The sequence below is a fragment of the Cyprinus carpio genome, chromosome B19 (assembly GCF_018340385.1).
Source record: "Cyprinus carpio isolate SPL01 chromosome B19, ASM1834038v1, whole genome shotgun sequence".
NCBI classification, from domain to species: Eukaryota; Metazoa; Chordata; class Actinopteri; order Cypriniformes; family Cyprinidae; genus Cyprinus; species Cyprinus carpio.
The window spans coordinates 21,744,305-21,752,585 of record NC_056615.1 but is presented as its reverse complement, the minus strand read 5'-3'; the positions used below and the strand labels follow the sequence as shown (position 1 = coordinate 21,752,585).

Below are 8,281 nucleotides of genomic sequence, written 5' to 3'. Positions count from 1 at the left end.
GCACGCATTTTATTACGGGACTGCGAGAGGCCACTCCCCCTGCAGGATGCCTAATTCCTAAACAATGCTAGGAACTACTGACGGCCATTTTCATAGCGATATGAGTCGCCTTGTGTACTTCTAATTTCCCTTCACACACGAGTGCTCCCATGTTTCTTATTTATGTAATTAATTTATCTTTGAGAGGACATCAGAGCTGAGCAGAACCGGCTGGGATAGTTGACCGGTCGGATCTGTTATATAGTTTTGACAGATTGAACAAACAAGGAATTAGCTGGCAATTCCTAAATTCGCCTTTTAAGACACTGGATGAATTAATAGTTTAAAATATAGCTCTGGAATTATTATACACATCTTATGTTATCTTCATTTAAAACATTTTAAGCGGACACAAACATTGCATTGCTGAGTAGATCTGTTATCACACTACCATTTCTTCACAAAAGAGGAATGAGTTCAGTCATGTGAGGAAAGCAAAATCTGACAACTTGATCAATGGTGCTGAGAGACAAAAGATGATTGAGCGCTTGAAGTGGAAAGAAAAGATTGATGGGGATAAGATGTTATGTTACCAAGATATATTTGAAACAGCTCGCGGGTGTGGCATATTGTCACGATTTGGGGGGAAAAACAAAAACCGATTTTTTTTTTTTCGATTGGTTGGGGTTCCATGGCAAGTTGCACAGGGCCAGAGTTTAGTGCTCCAACAAGCTTAGGGTTCCGCTAACTAACATGCCTCGAATTCCAGCGAGCTGCTCTCTGATTGGGTTGAGAATGCATGTGGGCTGGGCTACCGGGAGAATGAATGGGGGATCAAACAGGCTTATTGAGGCTGGAGAGACGATCCGAGAGAGTGGACAGAGATGGATGGATTGAAGAAAAGATGAAAAAAGCATGTCTGGTCCGAGTCAGGGCGAGGGAAAGTACAAGAGCGGCCCGTTTCTGGGGTTTATCAAAGGAATCCTCACTTTTTTTTCACTTTCTTTGCATTCTTTATCGCTCTTACACCTGCACAGTACAAAAGTTTTTTTGTGTGTGTGTGTGTTTTTTGTGTGTGTGTGTGTGTGTGTGTGTGTGTGTGTGTGTGTGTGTGTGTGTGTGTGTGTGTGTGTGTGTGTGTGTGTGTGTGAAAATATAGGCAAAATCTTCCTTCTGGGCTTGAACACACTCATCAATTCCTTCCTACCTTTTCCTTCGTATCTGCGCTCTTTTCTGTCTCCCTGCCAGTCTTTGTTGCGTTTCCAAACCGAACCATCTCCACTGTAACGCCTCCCAACTGTCGTTAAAGAAACAATAAAAAGAGCTTGTCTATGGGCAACCTCCTCATCTCTCGCTGGCCTCTTTCTGCTTGCACTAAACTGATCGAGGCCCCTGGCCCCCTCGGCATACCTAGGCCGGGTAATCCCAGAGCACAGAGCACCCGATGATCCTGCACCGCAAATGCATTCCGAAACAGTCACCCGGAAACAATGCTGCCTGCATTAGCGCTGAATTAAAACGACAGGGGCTTAATAACACATAGTCGTTTTTTTAACCAGCAATGGCAGGTTGTGCGGGTGAGAGTGAAGCGATGGAATCGTGTGGGGCAGAATTTCAGAATTCATTACCGTTTAGACTGTAGTACAGGTGGTGGTGGTGAAAGCTAACAAAAGGTCACAGATCAAATGACAGGGGATGTTGGCGGACCTTATCTGTTGGAAGCGAGTGACTAATGTGTGTGTTGTGTTGTGGGTGGGTGGTGCGTTTAAATTCCTCAGATCTTCCCTTTTAAACAGGTTGAATGTGGGAAAGAATAGGTAACTTTTTCTAGTTAGTCTAGTATTAGCCAAATCCCTGCATCTGTGTGTTAAGTGTGTCTGCACTGCGACTCCGAGTAGTTCCTCACCCTCTCACCTCCCGCTGATCATCCCCCCTTTCTCTGCGCGCCGACATTCCAGCAAAGTGATAGAAGTGTTGAAATGCAGAGAGCGGAAAGGGAGGAGGGGACCAAATGATACGACCACTTAGAGGGGCTAAAAAAAGAACAGCAAAAATACAAAACTTTGAACTAAAGATTAAAGAGACCTGAGATTAACCCACTCACCCATTTGGCATTAAGTCAATTCTTTCTTTGGGGAATCGTGCCACTGACATTTACATACAGATGAGTTCAGGATGAAAAAAACGTCAAGCTATACATATTTTACCGGTAAGCACGGACATGACCTCACAAGCACCCCCGTATTCTTTATCTGCCAAGTTTCAGTGTTCATAAATAATCACAGCGTTCATATCATTCTCACACATTATTTATCAGTTGAAAGGATAAGGATTAAAACTGGGGTGTAATTTTTGTTTATGTTAGTTTATTTTGTTATTTTCTGTATATACTAATCAATATATATAGTATATATTATATATATATTATATCATATCTATAGTATATCTATATATTTGTATATATATATATATATGTATATATATATATAGGGGGATATTTGTTTGTGATTACTACTTGTTATTCCGTTTTCAGTATTATCTTTCCTTTTATCAATTTTCATCACTGCTTTGACAATATAGTAATACTACTAAAAATTATAATACTAATACTAATAAAAGCATATATAATAAATAATAAAGCATAGTCATTTGTAAGATTAAAACTGAGATGAAGAGAACATTTTAAAATTTTCAGACTGTCCCTTTTGTTAAACCTTAAAACCATTATGGAGCCTAGCCTGAAGCCTGGACCAAAAATCAGAGGACAAAACAGAAAGCATTAAATGATTTAGGTTCATTTATGGATGATCAAGATGAAGTCTGGCCCAGTAGTGCTGATGAAGATGCAAAGAATGAGCAAATGGCCACTACGTAGGAATAAAGGCATTGATAAAAGGTAAATGTAGCGTTGAAAGGACACTGGCGCTTGGAGCACCCAGCTGACCCCTGTATTGAGACTGGGGTCCATCCCCCACGTCTGCTTTCTCCCCACCCACCCACTGGACTACCAGCCCTGGGGGCTGAGGGGGGAGCCAGCATAATTGCCCCCCTCTGGGACCACTTTAATTCCAGTCTTTGTGTTTTAATTGCCCCCCCTCCCGACCCCCTTTTGATGAAACACATTGGGGCCATACCACAAACAGATTTTAATCAGGGCTTTTAACAGGGTGTGTGTGTGCTGGTGTGCCAGATGACTGCTCTGATCCAAGCATCTGGTGACAGCAGTTAAAGAATGTGAGACATGTAAATTATTATTGGGTGGTGAGGTATATTTGCTTCATTCATCAAACAAGATGCGTCAGTGTGTGACTCCCGTACACGGCCTCCAGAGAATTGAAGTGTGTGACTGGGGGTGTGCTAAGTTTGGCTTAAAGTGTAACTCTGTGTGGTGTGTGTGTGTGTGTGTGTGTGTGTGTGTGTGTGTGTGTGTGTTATGTGTGTGTGTGTGTGTGTGTGTGTGTGTCTGTGGTGTGTGTGTGTGTGTGTGTGTGTGTGTGTGTGTGTGTGTGTGTGTGTGTGGGTGTGTGTGTGTGTGTGTGCAAGCGTGGGTGCGTTGCGTGTGTGTGTGTGTTTGGATCAGCAGTGAGTGAAAGCAGCAGGCCAATTAAAAGGGCTGTGTGTGTGTAAGACTAGAAGAGGTCTGGAGCAGATCGTCTGTCCTAAGACCAAATGGTCCCCCCCATCACAAACAAGAAAAAGAGAGACCGACGACAGACTTTGGAGACTTTGATCATCGAGCAGACGTGTGGATGTTGTCACACACCGACAGAAACACCCACTCTGGGAAATAACGCTACTGCTGTTTCCAGCAGACAAGGAGAAAAGCTGAAATTCTCCAGAAGTTAGGAGGATTCCAGTTAGTGTCTATGAAGCTCATTTAGGCCCTTGAGAGGTTTGTGTTCACCAATATTTCAGTGTCAACTGATACTTTATCCATTAGCAGAGTATTACACTTTCAAAAGAAAATCTGGAGTGGTGATCGCTTGAGCAAGACCCACTACCATAAAGCTAGAGTGGTTCTGGGTGGTTGCCAAGGTGGTGCTATGTGGTTGTTAGGTTCTTCTAGACGGCTACAAGGGCATTTGTTGGTTGGAATGACTTACTAGTCCAAGTGAAGAGAGAGTCCATCCAAGTCTTTATGATTATTCTAGAAATGGCTCCTTGTTTTTACTCCTTTATAATAAGTAATTGCGATGTTTCCAGGTAAAAAATGGGAGTTTACCCTAGTTTAGGTGTTTTACGTTTTTCCAGAAGCCACATAATTTGAGGTATCAATCACATCCTTAGAATAAACAGCGGCAGACAAATTATGCACCAAAGTACTAGCACTTTGCAGTCAGTATGAAATGAAATTTGTATTTTTAGAGTAATTGTTTTTTTTTAATGCATGTTATTGATCTCCTTGTGAAACAATTCAGCAATGCCTGTTACAACTTCTTGAATCGAAACATCTCAACTCAATCTTCTGGTGAAAACGTCAGACTCCTCTCGCGGGGGACATTCCCTAATCATTTAGTCCCACTTTAACCCTTTTTTTTTCAATCGAATGCAAAGTCTTGTGACAACAACCAAAGAATTTTAACCAAGTATCCGTCCCTTGGATGTGCCATCACAAAATGAAAGAAATTATCGTTCACCTTTTTCGGCTCCGTTTAATCGTTAACTTTAACGTGGGCTAGCAAGCCACCCCTTAACAAGGATCACTAATAAACTTGACCTTTAACAGCAAATTTCAGACTATATTTTTAAACAAAACCGTTTTAGAGCACAAACTGATCACCATCCAAAAAGTTGTGCCCAGGGAGCCCAAAAAGTTTTTATAGCTTGATCTTAAACCTGCCTGAAATGAGCTCATAATGAAAAAGTCTGAACATGAGCTCAGAAATGAACATATGGAAGCTAAAGTGGCATCCGATGAGGATGGATGAATAAATAAGCGAGGGGCATTCTTTTCTACCTCTGGCGTTTTCTATCATTGGGCAGCACATAAACAGAGATAGCATACTGCCATGGAAGAGCTACAGGAGCAGGAACCAAGAATGAAGCAAATGCTGGCGAGAGGGAGGGCGTGGAGAGGAGCAGACAGGCAGACTGTCTCCGTCTCCTCCCTCCATGTGTCAAATGAGAAAGGGAGAAGTGTGGCGTAGACAGACGTGTGTATGACTCCGTCAACTGGAGTGCGTGTGTTTATCTGTAATGAGTAAGGGGAGTGTTGACGAAGCGAAGATTTATTTCTCCATTTGTGTTTGTGAGGGTGAGTGTGTTTCTGCAGATAGTCAATAGTCATCAACTGGTGATGCAACCTGACAGATTGCTAATGTCTTTGCGTAAATAAGATTCTGCTCTCATGAGGCAAACGAGATCAATACGCAATGTCCATGTTCCTGTTGCCTCTGACATGTTCTCTGACTACGGACAGCGTGCTGGGTTCGATCGGTGAACCAATGTTCAGATCAATCTATATTCATGCATCTGTCTGGGCTCTTCTTCTACAAGAAATCAACATACTCATCTGTCTTTCCATTGTCACATTTTTGTCTTTTCTTCCTGCCATTGTCCCTTTGTGATTTGCCGTCTGGTCGTCTTTGAGATGCTATTGTAGATCAATGCAGGGGCAATTGAAAATGTGATTGCATCAGACTTGGCATTCAAGTCAAGGCGTTCCGTGAAAGTTCTCTGAATGAAGAAATTTCTTGTCACAGATTGGGACGGACATCACTGAAGTTTTTCTTGTTTTCTGCAGATCTATAGTGCTAGATGGTCTGTGTCTCATGGTCTTTGTTATTTTGCATTATCTATATTTTAATACAAAGTATTTATGAAATCACTCAATCTTTCAGGTGTTCCAGCAGGGCAGCTATGCGGTTGAGGTAAGCCCTGAACTGCACTACTACTGGACATCGTTTGCCCTCACTACCCACCTGGTGAAGGTGCCATCACGAGGACGCCGAGCGCTATGTTCTCTATATGGTGGGATCGTGAAGACTATGACTCCTGCCGCCCACAATCCTAAGACCCCCAGATGCGCTGGGGAATGCGGCCACCCTTTCGCCCACACGCACCCGAGAAGTTCTCGGAGAAGTTCCAGCGTTTCACGCCATTCCACTCTGGGAAAAGAGTTCCGACAGGGCGGGAGAGAGCTACTACTACATCTGTGAGTACAGGCCTAAACTATGAATGTAACTTTATGGTTGATCGTTTTGAAGAATGATTAGGGGTGGAAAATTTTTTGAAACATCCGAAAACCCGTTATAGATTATTGCCCCACAAACCATGCACTGAATGTTAAGTCTGTGAGTCAATTTGAGCCCTCCTTTAGCACCACAGTAATGAATACATTTCATTTCATGTTGTGGACTGCTAAACTGGCAAGCAAAACCACTAAGTGTCTTTTGGCATCCCACGGGCTATCCCTGGGGAGTTGGAAACACAAGGAGGAGCGCAATTCAGCCAGCATGTGGACTGGAATAGGGGAGGTCTAGAAAATTAACAATGGCAAAAATTCGACAACCCAATTTAGACCCTTCTAGGAAAAGCGTTACTGCTAAAAAAAAAGCTAATTGTGCAAACATTGTGCAGTCAAAGGTGGAGCGTTTCCTGGATAAAAATGCTTAGGTCTGTTTGATAGTGGTGGAAAAAGATCAATGTCAGTTAGTCCAATGCCAAATACAGCAGAAACTAAATCCAATTTTCAATGTCGCAGTTTAAATCAGTGGATTTGCAGCTCTGAAACACCTGTGAACTCTAGTGTGTGCTATACTCATTTTTACTTATTTACCTCTCTCTATACTTTTATCTCCCTCAATCCTGATGGTCTTCTTTTTTTGCCTTATAGCCAAACCACTGCACCCCCACGGACAGGAGTGTCTGAGACTCCGACCGCCGGTGGACGTAGTTGTTGCCAATGATGGTAAGTATTGTTCCCTGGTGTGTGTGTAGGCAGATCTTAAAAGTGCACATTTCAGTTGATCTGTGTATTCACTGGTGTTTGTTTCCATTCAGGTTCTCAAGAAGCCAGGGTCAGCACAGGAGGCGGAACCAAGGGGGGGCACAGGGGGAGGAGCTCACTCACACCATCTAATCGGTTTTACCAGCAGGTCCGGTCACGCAAAATTGAGTTTTTACTGTATTTTTGATAAATAAATGGCAGCCTTGGTCGGCATAAGATATTTGTAACATTATAAACATTTATAATATATTTCAATAAAATGTAAAAACTTAAACATGATAAATGCATGCAATTATGATCTCTGGCCTTATCGTTGTTATTACCAGTCTACAACTACTAAAAACAAAATATTTATTGCTTCGCTGTTACAGATGATCCTGTTGTGGCTCTTCCTGAAGGACAGAAAAAGCATGCGGACAAACTCCGCCATTTCAATAGCATCCTGGACTGTTCTCACAACTCTACTCCCCATTTTATTATTGCTGGTCTTACAGTGAGATGAACATTGGACCCTAAATTACAAAAGATTATAATGACGGCAGCCTGTGTTGATGGAAGCACACAGGGGTAGCTCTTTACATCCCAGTGCTGGCCATTGGGAGACGCGTACAGGAAGTGGAGCTCTCTCACACCGCTGGTGCTGGTGGAGAAGCGAAACTTGAATGAAGAGGGCTTTGAAACTTTTGGACACTTCTACAGAAAACAAAACAAGAAGTCAGTATTTTTCTGGAAATAATGTTCATGCAAAGGGATTTTTTTTCCTTTCCATTTTTTGTTCCTCGATATTAACGCCGGACTAACACAAAACCTGGATAAGAACAAAACTGAAACAGTAATGAGAATTTGAAATAGCACGTACTTCAAATATGGCAACCTCTTTGTTCAAGTTTCATAATGAGGGGACGCAAGCCAAGAATGAGCCAAAGACCACAAAGTTTCTCAGAAGGAGCAGAGCGATCAAACCTTTTATTGTTTTTCTCCTGTTTTTGTTGATCCACAGAAATAATTGTGTTTCGTATTAATTTATGTAGCATCAGCTCAGTGGGTTTTATTCTCACGATTTTCTCATGATTTTACAAGACTGTGTGCTGTACCTGGATTTAAACCTGGTAATGCAGCACAGAACACACACAAACCCCTTTTCCACTGAAATGGTGCTGGCTATTGTGATGGGACATCTGAGGAATTTAACAGAGTATGTCAGATTGAGCGCCGGCACCCTGTCAGCGGAAAACGGGGGCATCCGATACTGTTTACCAAACCCACTGACACACTTCCATTCACAAATGCTGTTGTTTTTGTACATTCATTGTTTAAAGAGTTTGTAAATTATTAGGTATGCTGCAGAACAAA

General features: G+C 42.3%; 1 pseudogene; it reads left to right on the top strand.

The window, feature by feature from the left end:
• Positions 1-7,601, top strand: part of LOC122140840 — a 32,433-nt pseudogene extending 24,832 nt beyond the window's left edge.
• The last annotated feature ends 680 nt before the right edge of the window (positions 7,602-8,281 follow it).